The 16,076-nt window shown below is 44.2% G+C and overlaps 1 protein-coding gene across 2 annotated transcripts in view; it reads right to left on the bottom strand.

The window, feature by feature from the left end:
• The window catches only part of prdm1a (PR domain containing 1a, with ZNF domain), a 111,206-nt gene that overhangs the window by 58,135 nt on the left and 36,995 nt on the right, over positions 1–16,076 (bottom strand). Inside the window, exons 3-4 of one of the 2 annotated variants that reach the window (XM_069887467.1) lie at positions 13,916–13,983; positions 6,543–6,669 (exon numbers count right to left, since the gene is read on the bottom strand). The gene's annotated coding sequence lies outside the window, so the exon portion shown is untranslated. The remainder of the gene's footprint in view (positions 1–6,542; positions 6,670–13,915; positions 13,984–16,076) is intronic. The other variant, XM_069887468.1, reaches the window with a different exon arrangement.

Below are 16,076 nucleotides of genomic sequence, written 5' to 3'. Positions count from 1 at the left end.
TTCCCCACAGCCCTGTATTATTGATTTCTCTACTCTGCTCTCTCCCCACAGCTCCATGTCAGTCCTCACACTGATCCTACTGCTCTGCTCTCTGCCTACAGCCCCGTGTCAGTCCCCACACTGATCCCACTGTCCTGCCCTCTGCCCACAGCCCGTCAGTCTCCACACTGATCCCACTGCCCCGCTCTCTACCCACAGTACCGTGACGATCCCCACACTGATCTTACTTACAAATAAAAAGTTTACAGGTACACTACAGTATCCCCGATAGCTTTGCTAAGTATATAATATGGTGTTTGCACAATGTCCACATTGCATAACATCCAATTTCACAGAACAAAGCATATAGGGTTCACTACTCTCCACGGTTTCAGGCATCCGCTGGGTTCTTGGAACTTATCCCCCGTGGATAAGGGCCGGGGGTGGGGGGGGGGGGGGAGGGTGGAAACTATTGCATATTGCATTTTTTTCTATTATAACTTGACAATAAAAAGGAATGTTGAACCATGAAAATTAAAAAGCAGTGAAATTGAAGATGAAACTGTCACATTGTCACAAAAATCCCCAAAATTGGTCGAAGTTCATGCCAAATAAATAGTAAACTGTCTCATGGGTAAAATGCACACCCAATAAGCAGCAAATTAGGCCATTTGGCCCATCGAATGCTCTGTTTATGTGTTTTTTTCCCTCTCAACGCCCTTCTCTCTCCTTCTCCCTGTAACCTAAAAAGTCAGAATCCAGAATCAGGATTTATTGTCATGAACAAGTCATGAAATTCAGTGTTTTGCAATTCAGATCAGCACAGAAAGAGAGCAGTAAGCCCATCTCTCTGCATACCAGCTCTCTGCATACCAGCTCTCTGCATACCAGCTCTCTGCATACCAGCTCTCTGCATACCAGCTCTCTGCATACCAGCTCTCTGCATACCAGCTCTCTGCATACCAGCTCTCTGCATACCAGCTCTCTGCATACCAGCTCTCTGCATACCAGCTCTCTGCATACCAGCTCTCAGCAGGGTAATCCAGCCAGTATTACTCAACTGATCTCTAACTGTAGCCAATCAAATTCTTATTTTTCATACATTAACGCCTCCTTTGAGTGCTGAGTTGAATCCACCTCCATACTACCCCAGGAAGACCAATTCAGACCCTAACTACACATGGCCTAAAAAGATTTTTTTTTGCCAGTCATCATCCATCCACCTACACTGGTTCTTGACAGTAAGCAGCCCTTGGAATTTCAAGCACCTGTTTTGGCAACGGGCAGGAAAAAAAAGGAAACAGCAGCTGACTGGGTGGGGTCACCTCCCTCTGAGCTGGGGAGGTACCATCTACAAGCTGACAGCACAGTTCAAAATGCCTCCAGGTTTGCTGTCATTTACATTCAAATCACAATCACTGATAGATACAAGACCACCAGTGGTTTCTGTGCTGATCTGATGCCTGCAAAACACCTGGTTCTTCCCATCTCTTTTCCTCCAGCTTCTTCTCCCTCGTTCCTGTTCCCGCTCTCTGTCTCCTTTCACAGAGCCAAAATCAATCCTCACCTTTCCTCATCATACCTAATGAACCTTTATCTGTTGGTCTGTATTCCTCCCCCTCCCATTCTTTCCCCTACTTTTAATTCAGATGCCTGTCTTTTTTCACTCATACCTTGAGGAAGGGCTCAGGCCCGAAACATTGGTTGCCTCCTACGGATGCTGCGAGACCATCTGAGTTCCTTTAGTATTTCCTCACTCTCCCTCTCCCCAGTTCAAAGCAAACATCTTTCGGTAACAGCCTTTGACTCCTGTTAGTGAGCCAATTTTCAGTTCCTGTTGCTCCAGTCATCTTTATTCCAGGGCCCTCAATCTTGATGACACGAATTATGTGGCACCTTATCAATTACCTTTTGCAAGACTATATACTGCAGCAGATCCTTTCCCTGATAAACCTTCTCTGATACTTCATCTAAAAGCCCCATTAAGTTCTTCAGACACAACTAGTCTTAAAAAAAATCTCTGCTGGTGTTCTTTAATTGATCCATACACCGATTCTGCTCCGATTGTCATTCTCTGTAGCTTCCCCATCACCAATGAACTGTTTTGTAGTTATTGGAACCTTTTTTGAAATGAGTGCAACTCTCGCAAACCTTTTGTTAATGAGAAGTTTATGCCCCACTTCCCTGTGAAGCAATTTCTTCTGTACTTCTCTCCTACTGACTACATAAAAACATAAAAATAATTTTATGATTTCAGTCTGTGTCACTACCTCACCCTCTTCAATGTGCTGTGGCCCGCAGGGGGAAGGCCCCTGTTGAGAATGGTTGCTCTAGCGCCACCTCTGCTGAAGTTTGGAAGATTGATCTCCCTGAGCAAGTGAGATTCATTGCCAATTGGACCAGACAACTTAACAAGTTCACTTGCAGCTTTTTCACCCATCCAGAATCTCATCTACATCATCCTTTGCTGAGACTTCAGCATCTTCTTCCTTGATGTAAACTGCAATGACATGTTCAGTTAGTACTTCAGCCATACTCTTCAAGAGTAGATTTCCTGCCAGATGAATCTTAAAACAACTGCCCTTGGCTGGATAGGCAACTGTGGAAAATCTGGACTTTAGAGAGTTGCCCACATTCCGTGATGACAAAATATAGATTATAAAGAACTTTCTGCAGGTACCACTGGAATGTGGGTGTGAATGGGAATATTGCCAGCTATGCCTCATCTAAATCTTCTCCTGAAGGCCACTGCTGGCAGACCAGAATATTGTGGGATAAGCTGCTGATGGAGAGTGCATTGGGCGCTCAGCCCGAGAACAAGAATGAGGTTATAACCTCACTGGGTCACAGCCCCATTTCAAGCCAGCCTCTCATTAAAGCCCCTACGACCAACAAGAATGGCGCCAAGGTCCAAAATGTGGAGACCGTCCCTGCACTTGAGCCCGGTCTAAAGGCAAGAAGTACAAATGGGGCCAGCCACAGAATGGTGAAGTCGTTCTGCAGGTTTAGGAGCACTAATTGGTTGCAAGCTTGAAAACAAGAAAAGTGGAACAGGAAATAAAAATATTCAGCTCTAGTTCTTACTATCAAGGTCTTATGAAATGTGTGTTTCATAACTTTCTCATATTGTGCAAGGGAAACCAACAATTTCAAACCTTAAGATTGCTATCATTATTTAGAGGAAGGCGAATTCAGTCCAACACTTCAGGTCAGCAGGTAAACTCAACGAAAATTGAAAGTGATAAATGCACTTCAAAATTGTCCCATGTCTGAGTACTTCATTAGAATTCAGCTGAACCTCTTTGGAACGGATGAATCACACAGCCAGAAAGCCAAGACAACAATGGACTGTGCCATTCAACATACACATACCTCCTATAGCCAAAAAGAAAACTGCAAGTGTCGATTCTTTCCCTCATTGCTGGAACTTTATGATTCCTACATTCACAAACAAAATGAGATGAAAGACTTTTTTTTTAAAAAAAGCTTCATTCCAAATACTGACCACCTAATACCATGGCAGCTCAAGGCATGTCAGCAGGTTCTGCTCACGTGGGCTCTTTTCCAATAGCACGATCATTCACTGACTTGAGGTCTCTCAACTTTACAGCCTGCTTCACCTATCGAATGACCCTTGAACTGGAACTTTATTTTACAGCTCTCCTGCAGAAAGGGAGACAGACTGATTTGCTTTAAATAGCAGCACAACCCATCTCGTATCAGCCAAATGATAAAAGTGTCATATAATGGCCTCTGTCAAGCCATGTTAAATCAATACTGGACCTTTTATCTGTGCCATTAAGTAGTTTGTTTGGTTGTTACCTCTTTCAAAATGCAGCAACAAGCTCAAATATTTCACCATGGCCCCAGTGCTTTTCCTCTGACCTGCTTATTTTGAATTCATTCTCAGTGCTCATTTTTCCATCCTCGTAAACCACAAATTACAGCGATGGTGCAAAAATGTCTGGCCGGTCATCAAACACAGGAGGTCAAAGATCTGACAGACCAACATTCATTCCTTTCCCCAAGTGATACCACCCCTGAAGATATCATCGTCAGGGAGGAAAGATTGAAGGAGTGGACCCGAAGCAAGATAGATTAAAATTATTCATGAGGTGAATCAGTAAGGCCAGTGATCATCCCCTCAGCAATTGAAGACACTTCTTGCAAGGTTGCAAATTGTACAAGTCAAAGCCTTGCTTGTACAAAGGGAAAGTACAAAGGGAATGGTGTGATCTTTTGCTCACATCTTCGCAACCTCCTCCCTGTCTCCTCCCAAAATATCTATTTTTGCCACTTTTTTTTCCAAATGCGAGAAAGGAACGTTATGCTAAATATTTAAGGAGTCCTTGGAATTTCGAGCACCTGTTAGGACAACGGGCAGGAAAATAAAGGAAACAACAGCTGACTGGGTCAGGTCACTGCCCTCAAAGCTGGAGAGACATCACTTCCAAGTAGTAAAGTAAAACAAGTCCTTATTTTATTGCTCTGATAGCCATTGGGAGCCTTTCTTTTTTTTTGTCTGTACTGTTTATTCCCATTCTCCGGTTAAAGTAAATGTGGCTTCACACCCTCACTCAAGTGGTAGTCAATGTCTGAACTCCGCTAATATCTAGTTCGTTGAGGCACAGGTATGCCTTAAGTAATGTTAACCATTAACTGATACCATGTGGATCGGATTACATTTATCTTGTACACTTGCTGATACATTCCCAACTTTTCATCACTTTGAGGTACAAAAGTTTCTTCCCAGGGCAGATGAGCAGAAGGGGTGGCACGTGTTGGCAGGGAGGGTGAAGGCAGCGACTCAGGTGTGGGAGAAGAAGTGGAAAATTAAAGAGCTGAGCTATGTATGGCAAACAAACTGATGTTGCAAGATACTCCAGTACTTTGAAGCAAAGTGAGATCTCCCCAGGATAAACAAATTCCTCCAATGCCTGCGGAGGCTGCCTTAAATCAGGCACAAAATCTTACAATCTGTCACCAAGCAGATCGCCTTACATTGGTCCCTGTTCCAAAGTCTCACAACTCTTGACTTTTCACAAGGTTTTTGTCAAAGGGAAGGCTTTAAAAATCTTGCTGCAGAGGACGGTGAGTTGGAACAATGTCGACTTCATAGCTGTACCTATCAGCTGAACTAATATTGACTATTTAAATGATTTACAAATTTGATAAGAACTTTGACAGCCAAAGCAAAAAAAAAGGCTAACTTCGGAAAGTGCTAAAGTTTATCTGGCATTTTGCAACTTTCAAAAATTGCAAGTTAAGTCAATGGCTTAGGTATAATAAAATCGACCAAAAGAATTGTTTTGCAATATGGTTGATCTAACCAACTGACTTCAAAGGGTTCATTTAGAAAACTAATTTTTGCCTCAGTTATAAAACTGCCACTGTTTCTGAAAGTGAAGCTGATTCTACATTTCAAAAAAAATTTTTTTCAAAGGAATGTTCTGACAGGAGAACATTCAGTTCCTCATACCTGTTCCAATTTTCCCTTAATTAGATTTACATTGTCCATTCAGAAACTTTATGAAATCATTGAATTTCCAAATAGGTATAACCCGTCACTGGGAACTAATTTTAACCCACCTTTGCTGAGATGACATTCTATACAAATTTACTCTCCTTTTTAAATTAACATAAGAGAGGGAAACCAATGTCCCAGATGTACCTGGGGATGAGGTTAAAATGACCGTCACTGTCCAGTTAATGTGCATTCAGATACACATTTCAAGCTCAGGTTTGTAATTTTCAGAAACTCCCTTTAGGTGGTCCAGCAATTAATTCAGTCTTATTTATTCCTGTAAAGCACACATGTCAAACTCAGGCCCGCGGGCCAAATTTGGCCCGTGATATAATTATATTTGGTCCGCAAGATCATATCAAATATGTATTAGAGCTGGCCCGCTGGCCGCCGCGCCACTATAGCGCATGCACAGCTAATACTACAAATCCCAGAATGCTTTGCAAATGCGTTGGTGCCAGCCCGTCAGCCCGCTAATCGCCCCCACCTCCTCTCTTTACTGTCATTAGCACCTGCGACCTGTCGCCCAACTCACACGTAATAAACCCCTTACGAAAAATGGCCAAACAAAAGACAGAAAACAGGACCTTTCAAGACAGGTGGGAGGCAGACTATATGTTCATCATTTTAAAAGACAAACCTGTTTGTCATTGAAGCAAGTTGTTATTATTTTGACTTGTTGGCTTGTGAAAAAAAATACATTTAAAAGGAGCTTAAAGGCTATAGAGAAATATCATTTATTGAATATTTTATTTCTCATTTGTTAATGCTTCTTCTGGAAAGAGTTTAACCAAAACTATTATTAAACATTTATTTTAATAAGAAAAAGTTTAACATTACTTATGTTGAAAGAAGAGAAAACATGCAGATGTTGTTGAAAATTTTCAATAAATATTTAGTTCGGCCCTCGACTTAGTCCAAGTTTTTAATTTTGGCCCTCTGTGAATTTGAGTTTGACACCCCTGCTGTAAAGGAAAGCCAGCGGTTTTTTTCACCTGAAAGAACCAGACTTTACAACAGCCTTTGCACTTCTACTGACCTTCAGAATCCAGTCTTCCTCTGGTGTACCTTGGCCACTTTGCACTTCAGTCTCCGGCTCCACTTAAAAGCCTTTTCTTCCTCGGAAAGGGAAAACCGGCACAGTGGTCACTTGCTGTTTTCCCCACCTATGTGTTGACATAAAAATCTTTGCAGTCAACAGCATCAACCACACAGCAGTCTCCCTTTCTCCATGACCCCCTGCTCCTCTCACCTCCTCCACAAATGAAAAAAATTCTCATCGTGGTCATTGCTGAACGGACTATGGCTCATAGTGGAGATGAGAAATATTCAATCTATATCACACCTGTCAAACTGTCAAGGGGCCAACAGGTCAGTATGCTCTCTCCTCCCAGTCTAATCACTACCCAAGTTGCACGTCGGATGGGACCATGTTTACTTCCATCGTAGAAGGAAAACAATATTACATTAGGAAATGGATCCACCTGTATCCAAAACAAAAGAGGAACCATGACCCATCTGTAATGAAAGACAGATAAGGAAATGCTTTGATCACCTTGGTGACTGCCCTATTTTCAGCTGAAAGAAAGCAAGTGCACCTTCCTCAGCAGCCATCCCAGGCCTGCCTGTCAATGTAATCCGTTTGATCTGACAGATTCTAATTAATTTAATAAGCCTGTCTCTGAATAGGTTTGATTAGCAGCCAAAGGTCTGGCTGATAAACAAAACTGACCACAAAGAAGCATATCCAGTGATGGTTTGATAGCCACTGACCTTCAGCCTCATGGTAGGCCCTTCATTATCCCCCAACTAAGGAGTCCCCAGTGCACGGGTGGGCAGAACAGGGTCAGAGAAAGAATTACAAGATGAATTACCCATCTCTGCCACCAATGTGTTGTGTACAAGGACTTCCCTGATTAAAGTCCCTGGAAATGGAAGTTATTTTGACAGCAATTTTCAGCTTTTAAATTATTTGGAGTGGGTGAGGTGGGGTGGGGGGGGGGGGAAGAGAAATAGCAAGTGCATCTCTTCCCTGACACACACAGGAATGTATAAACACATAGAACCACAGAACATTGCAACACAGATCTCTTTCGGCCCTTCTAGTCTGTGCTGAATCATTCTTTTTGCCTTTAAATTATGTCCTTCTCCTTAAAATGGAGAGTAAGGGGTTCTGAGATCATCATAAAGACTTTTCATTAATAGATATTTGTTGTTTAAAAAGAAAAAGACGTCAGGTTACACTCTGGTTAACTGCTTACTACATTTGATCAATATTTATGGCATTAAATCCAGCTCCTGCTTCCCAGATCAAGGATCATGGATTTATGCTCTAACAGCTACTATTTGCATTTTCATTGTGGCTTGATGCTTTGCAGGAATGATTGCCAAAGTCTGAGTCACATAAAGGTGATATTAGACCAGATGACCAAATGATTGAGTTATGGGCAGGTCTTACACAGTTGGCATAGCGGTCAGCCTTTACAGCGCCAGTAATCGGGACCGGACCGGGGTTTGAGTCCCGCGCTGTCTATAAGGTATTTGTACATTCTCCATGTGTCTGTGTGGGTTTTGTCTGGGGAATCCAGTTTCCTCCCACTGTTCAAAACATACTGGGGGTGTAGTTTAATGGGGTGTATATTGGGTGGCATTGACTATGCTTGGACTTTTCTCCCTGGAGCATAATAGCTACGGGGGACCTCATAGAGATTCATAAAGTTATGAGTGACATTGTTAAAGTAAATATTCTTTGTCTTTTACCCAGTGTAGATAACTAAATGGTATAAATTTGAGGAACAAGGGGAAAGAATGAAAAGGGACCTGAGGGTCAATTTCTTCATACAGAGGATGGCGGGTACATGGAATGCGTTGCCAGAGTTAATAGCAGAAGCAGGGACAATTGTAATGTTCAAAAAGCCTTTATATAGGTACATGGTTAGAAAAGCATTAGAGGACTAGTTTGGTTGGCATGGACATGTTTGGAAGAAGGGCCTGTTTCCGTACACAGAAGTATGAGTCAGTCTGTAGAAAGCAAATAAAAGTTAGTGCCCAGTTAGTGCCCAATTTTCTGCATTTCTCAAGAAAGAGAAATTAAAACAATATTCTGATTCATTCCCCAAGACTTGGCAATAATGGCCAGTCTTTGCTTAGACCAGTTGTTTTCAAACTGCCCCCCTAAACTCACATTGCACTTTAAGCAATCCCTAAGCCACAAGCCCCTCCAGCCTGGGTAAGAAACCTGCATAGAAGAAGGCCATTCCGATATAAAACCTACGACCCAAAGACCTCACTGCCACGTCCCAGCTTGCATGGCCACGGCACATGAACCATGGGTGTAAAGGGTGGGGCCAGTACTGCGCACACTGCACTCCACCTAAAAGCTCCTTTGCGCAGGCCCGAGGACATGTCCATGTCAACCCCCTCCACGTCCTCCCCCTAAAAAGATGCTCACAAACTCAAGCTAGCATGCTGGAACATCATAACCATGCTAGACAAGGCTGACAGCCACCGACCTGAACGTCGGTCTGCCCTCATCGCACATGAACTCCTCAGACTTGACATCGACATAGCCACTCTCAGTGAAGTCTGCCTTGCAGATGTAGGCAGCCTCCAAGAACGTGGCGCGGGCTACACACTCTACTGGTCTCGCAAGCCTATGGATGAACGACGCCTATCTGGTGTAGGCTTCATGGTCAAGAACTCCATTGCCTCCAAACTCGAAAACCTCCCGACAGGCCACTCGGACCGGATCATGTCCATGCGACTCCCCCTTCAAAACAAGCATCGCATCACCCTCATCAGTGTCTATGCTCCAACACTCCAGGCAGAACCAGCAGAAAAGGACAATTTCTACACTGATCTGCGCAACCTCATCCAACACACGCCTACAGCCGACAAAGTTGTCATCCTTGGTGTCGGCAAAGACTCAGAAACCTGGCCAGGAATCCTGGGCAAGCATGGTGTCGGCAAGTGCAACGACAATGGGCGCCTCCTGTTGGAGCTCTGCGCAGAACAGCGGCTTGTCATTACAAACACCCTTTTTCAGCAGAGGGACAGCCTTAAGACCACCTGGATGCATCCCCGATCCAAACACTGGCACCTCCTGGACTACATCCTGGTGCGAGAAAGAGACAAATGAGTTGTGCTCCACACCAGGGTCATGACCAGCGCGGAATGCCACACTGACCACCGGCTGGTTCGCTGCAAGCTCAACCTTCACTTCAAGCCAAAGTCAAGGTTGAGTAAAGCCCCCAGAAAGAGGTTCAATGTTGGAAACTTGCAGTCAGACGAAGTGAGAGGAAACTTCCAGGCAAACCTCAAAGCAGAGCTCGAGGATGCAATCCGCCTCATGGATTCGTCCCCTGAAACCCTCTGGGATCAGCTGAAGACTGCCATACTGCAATCCACTGAAGAGGTACTGGGCTTCTCCTCCAGGAAAAACAAGGACTGGTTCGACAAAAACAACCAGGAAATCCAGGAGCTGCTGGCAAAGAAGCGAGCTGCCCAGCAGGCTCACCTTGTAAAGCCGTCCTCCTCAGCGACAAGATCTCCATCCTCAACCGATGGTCAGAACACTTCCAATCTCTTTTCAGTGCCAACCGCTCAGTCCAAGAATCCGCCCTGCTCCAGCTCCCTCAATAGCCCTTAAGGCTAGAGCTGGATGAGGTCCTCACCCGGGAAGAGACATATAAGGCAATTGAACAACTGAAAAGTGGCAAAGCAGCAGGTATGGATGGAATCCCCCCCAGAGGTCTGGAAGACTGGCAGCAAAACTCTGCATGCCAAACTGCATGAGTTTTTCAAGCTCTGCTGGGACCAAGGAAAGCTGCCCCAGGACCTTCGTGATGCCATCATCATCACCCTGTACAAAAACAAAGGCGAGAAATCAGACTGCTCAAACTACAGGGGAATCACGCTGCTCTCCAATGCAAGCAAATTCTTCGCTAGGATTCTCCTAAATAGAATAATACCTAGTGTCGCCGAAAATGTTCTCCCAGAATCACAGTGCGGCTTTCGCGCAAACAGAGGAACGACTGACATAGTCTTTGCCCTCAGACAGCTCCAAGAAAAGTAGTGCAGAGAACAAAACAAAGGACCCTACATCACCTTTGTTGACCTCACCAAAGCCTTCGACACCGTGAGTAGGAAAGGGCTTTGGCAAATACTAGAGCGCCTCGGATGCCCCTCAAAGTTCCTCAACATGGTTATCCAGCTGCACAAAAACCAACAAGGTCGGGTCAGATACAACAATGAGCTCTCTGAACCCTTCTCCATTAACAATGGCGTGAAGCAAGGCTACGTTCTCGCACCAACCCTCCTTTCAATCTTCTTCAGCATGATGCTGAAACAAGCCATGAAAGACCTCAACAATGAAGACGCTGTTTACATCCGGTACCGCACGGATGGCAGTCTCTTAAATCTGAGGCGCCTGAAAGCTCACACCAAGACACAAGAGCAACTTGTCCGTGAACTACTCTTTGCAGACGATGCCGCTTTAGTTGCCCATTCAGAGCCAGCTCTTCAGCGCTTGACGTCCTGTTTTGCGGAAACTGCCAAAATGTTTGGCATGGAAGTCAGCCTGAAGAAAACTGAGGTCCTCCATCAGCCAGCTCCCCACCATGACTACCAGCCCCCCCACATCTCCATCGGCCACACAAAACTCAAAACGGTCAACCAGTTTACCTATCTCGGCTGCACCATTTCATCGGATGCAAGGATCGACAACGAGATAGACAACAGACTCGCCAAGGCAAATAGCGCCTTTGGAAGACTACACAAAAGAGTCTGGAAAAACAACCAACTGAAAAACCTCACAAAGATTAGCGTATACAGAGCCGTTGTCATACCCACACTCCTGTTCGGCTCCGAATCATGGGTCCTCTACCGGCATCACCTACGGCTCCTAGAACGCTTCCACCAGCGTTGTCTCCGCTCCATCCTCAACATTCATTGGAGCGACTTCATCTCCAACATCGAAGTACTCGAGATGGCAGAGGCCGACAGCATCGAATCCACGCTGCTGAAGATCCAACTGCGCTGGGTAGGTCATGTCTCCAGAATAGAGGACCATTGCCTTCCCAAGATTGTGTTATATGGCAAGCTCTCCACTGGCCACCGAGACAGAGGTGAACCAAAGAAGAGGTACAAGGACTGCATAAAGAAATCTCTTGGTGCCTGCCACATTGACCACCGCCAGTGGGCTGATATCGCCTCAAACCGTGCATCTTGGTGCCTCACAGTTCGGCGGGCAGCAACCTCCTTTGAAGAACACCACAGAGCCCACCTCACTGTCAAAAGGCAAAGGAGGAAAAACCCAACACCCAACCACAACCAACTAATTTTCCCTTGCAACCGCTGCAACCGTGTCTGCCTGTCCCGCATCGGACTTGTCAGCCACAAACGAGCCTGCAGCTGACGTGGACATTACCCCTCCATAAATCTTCGTCCGCGAACCCAAGCCAAAGAAAGAAAAAGCCATAAGTGCTCTATGATTGTTGAGGGATTGCTTCAGGTGGTGTGTGAGTGGGAAGGGAAGGTTGAGAATTACTGCTCTTGACCCAATTGTTACTGAAATATTTTGCTTGAGAAAAATTGTCATTGGCCCATTTCCTTTGGAGCTATGAAACTGTGCACATAATGAGTCAATGAGGTACGATTGAAACAGTGGTTTTCAAACATTTTTCTTTCCACTCACATACCACCTTAAGCAATCCCTAATTAATCTCAGAGCACCTATGGCATAGGGATTGCTTAAGGTGGAATGTGAGTTTAGGGGGGGCAGGTTGAAAAACCACTGGCTTAGACAATGTGTCAGTGAGGAAGGTTTTGGTCTTTGGATCAAGACCAGCAATACAAACTAGAAATAAATCTTTCACGATTACCCTCTAAGTGAAAATCCAAAAGAAAAATCAGATGCTGTCAATCTGAAGCAAAAACAGAAAATGCTGGAAACATTCAACAGGTCAGGCCACATCTGTGGGAACACCTTTCATCCTTTATCTATGTTCTCTATTTCTTGTAAACTAGATGCATTAGACGTGATCACCAAATTAAGATTGTTTCCTGTATTTGTCACTTCTCACCTCTCTACTTTGATCCAGTTTCTCTTAACTCTTTTATCCTCTCATCAATCAAACAGAAGAGAATAACATATAGGTTAAGAAATAATATTGAAATATTCGAACAAGTATAGGAGCCTTACATTAAATACAATAGCGAAAACCTACCGGGGACAAACATTACCTAAGTTGATGGAAGGAGAAGGAAAGAAAAGAATGGACTCAGTAGAATTTCTGGGGTATTTTTGTTGAATGACAACATTGTCTGACTGGCTTAATGCAACCTAGATTGTATACCTAAAATGGATGAGGGGGGTGGGGTGGGGGGGTGGCTTGGGAGGAAGGGGTGGGGGGGGGAGAAAAAGTCACTGTATATGTGTGAAAAAGAAATAGTGTATATCATGGCTAATGTGATTTATGGTGTGAAAAATAAAAAATTTAAAAAAAAATCAAACAGAAGAGGAGAATGCTTGGCTTCTAATGCATGAGTAAATATCTTCCTTGCTCACTTTTAGGACCTGAACACTTGACCAAGCCCAAAATGTTGGTTATATATCTTTGCCTATAAACACTGCAGGATAAAAAAAATGGGGGAGGTGTTGATCCTGCTGTAAGGACAGTGCTGTTAAGGGAGCGGAGACACAGCACTGCTCTGCAGGGTCCTACTGTCGACCCTGATGCAGATGGCTCTGGACAAGCATTAAATGGCCTGTTAAAGGAGCCAACAGTGTTTTTTTTAAATCCTGCAGCCACGGATGACTGTACCCCAGACAGCAGTGACTGTGCCGGGTCGCATAACACAAGTGGTTGCAAGGCACCAGAAACGGGGAGAACATTCCCTGTGGAGAAGCATAGGAAAAGACCCCCACAGGTTCACAGCAGCAGACTAGCGGGGGTCTCAGCAGCTGAAAGACCCACACAAACTGTGGGAGGTTGGCAACGTGGTCAAAGGACTCACACAGACTGCGGGCTGCTGGAAATTGGCTCATGGTAACTGGGCATCAGATCCGGGATTCAAGAGGGAACTGAGGGCAAGAAGGGCCCCTGAGGGGCATCGGGCACTGAAGGCTTCCTGATCGTGTCAGAGTTTTGGATCTGGAGCTCAGATTGTCAAGGGTTTGAACAGGCGTTTGTGAAGCTGCGGGAGCGCTGGAGGCGAAGCCAGGGACAATCAGGGACTCTCTCGCTTCTCTTCCTCCCATTGTTAGGAACACTAAGCAATGCTCATTGTGATTCTTTGTTTGCCTTACAGGAGATAAAAGTTGAAGTAGATCGAGTATATTACATTTTATGTATAATTATGCGACAATAAAAGGAACTTTGAACCTTGATCTGCTCGCTGAGTTTCTCTTACATATTTACTCCAGTCACAGCATCTGCAGTTTCTTGTTCCACTCAACTTCCTTGCTCCGGTCCATAACTCTGCAAATTTTAGGAATTATTGGGTGTCACGTCATAGAAAAAAAGCTGTGGAATCAACCTTTTCAGTGCACCCCCTTTCAACGCCAATGCTACCCCAACTCATTTTGTCAGGGCCCGAGTCCTTCCCAAAATGGTGCTCGTATCCTTTTGCTGCGTGATCTGCTGAGGTTCTCCAGCACGTTTTGTTGTATCAGATTTAACCTGGCTCTGGAGCAGAGTGGCAGCAGCTCTGCCTCGTGGCACTGTCCTATATTTGATCCTTGATGAAATCTGCTTTCCCATTTTTTTAGTCAGCAAATTCCAGATTAACAACCTGCTGCGCAATAAGAATTTCTCCTCAACTACCCTCTGTTTTGGTTGCTTTAAATCCATGTCATTTGTTTAATGAGAATCCTACCATAACAAACGAGATCTCTTTATTATTTGTACGGTCCTTGATGACATCAGTCAGAGCATCCTCATATAAGGCAGACAAACCTAGTGAATCTACTTGGCTTACTAAGATCACAGCAGTTTCTTTACAAAAGAGGCTAGGAGCACTCAAGCTTTGTTCCTCATTATCAATGAGGTTGCACTGTTGAGTAGTTCCTTGGAAGAAGTTGATTTGTACCCAAGTACAAAATAATTGAACCGCCAGGGTCTTTTTTATGGCTTCGGCTTTTATGGTCAGCAAAAAAAAAAACAAGCTTTGTTTTGTGAACAATTGCTAATTAAGGTGCTAACAGACATCAGGCGATTCTCCTTTGACCTACCTGTCAGCACCTTTATCAAGCAAAATTAGAATGCAAATGACTAGTTCAACTTTATGCAAGATAGTCTCAAATCTCTAAATTTTTCTCATTGGGCTCTTAAATAGCAAGGTGACTTTGGTACCCTCCATTTTAATATTCTACGGTTACACTTTGTATGGTCAGTTAAAATGGGGAATGAGGAGGGATGAATAGGGTGCTGGGTGGTGTGGGATCACTTTCTACCCCATCAGACCCAATAGCTTGAATCAGTTCAAATTAATACCTCCAGGCTGAAAACAATGGGCTCCCTGAGCCTCCTGGCCTGAGATAAAGCGGCTTTGCCAGATAATAATCTGCGTTCTTAGGTGGATTTTAAACATTTAGCTTCTTATTCAATTCTTCCTTGACCTAATCAATTATTCATCTCTGAAAGACCCAGGTAATGCCTTTGGCATACAGGCCATTCAGGGAGAGGATTTCATCCCTTTGCAAATGAAAATGTTTGCTCATGACTATTAAAGAGAAAATAGGTTAAACACAGACTAAATTAAGTAGTTATGCAGTAACGACAGATTAAGTCATGAGTCATAGATCCGATCCGTGCACAGCCCCGGTATAATTCAAGCACTGTTTGCCTCCAATGCACTTGCAAAGAATGCTTTGGAGTCAGCCACTGAGGGTACCAACCTCCCATGCGCACCCACTCTTGCAATGTCAGGACTCAACTGTTAAAGGTACATGGGTGAATTTTGCTATCAAATGAGCAATATGCCAGGATTACAGAGGATTTACTCAGAGCTATTTTCCACTCCTCTCCTGCTATTTCATCCATCAGCATACCAAATGCAGTGTTATTTGATGGAGGGGACTCGTCCCCTCTTCCCAACACTGCAGCCAAAAAAACCTTTCCAACCTTTTCTCCTTCCTTCAATTGTTTGATATTTAACTTTGAGATACAGCACAGCAACAGGTCCTTCCATCCCACGAGCCTGTCCCATCCAAATACACCCATGTGATCAATAAACCTCCTGTCTTTGGAATGTGGGAGAAAACCGGAGGACCCCGAGGAAATCCACAGAGTCGCAGAGAGAACGTACAAACTCCTGGCAGAGAACGCCTGATTCGAACCCAGATTTCTAACTGATTAAATCACATATCAGGATTACTAACTCGACCTTCACTTCTATATCCTGAGGAACTAAATAAATGTAATGTGTTATTAGTGGTGAGTAGCAGTTTGAATCTATTGTTCCTTTACCAAAATTTGGCTGACTTTCTATTCAGTTATTTTCAGAGCCGTCCTCTCAAAATCTATCCAATTACACTTCATCTAGATCGTGTAAGGCTTTCATCATTTTAATG

This window comes from Narcine bancroftii, chromosome 6 (assembly GCF_036971445.1).
Source record: "Narcine bancroftii isolate sNarBan1 chromosome 6, sNarBan1.hap1, whole genome shotgun sequence".
NCBI classification, from domain to species: Eukaryota; Metazoa; Chordata; class Chondrichthyes; order Torpediniformes; family Narcinidae; genus Narcine; species Narcine bancroftii.
This window is presented reverse-complemented; position numbering and strand designations above follow the sequence as displayed.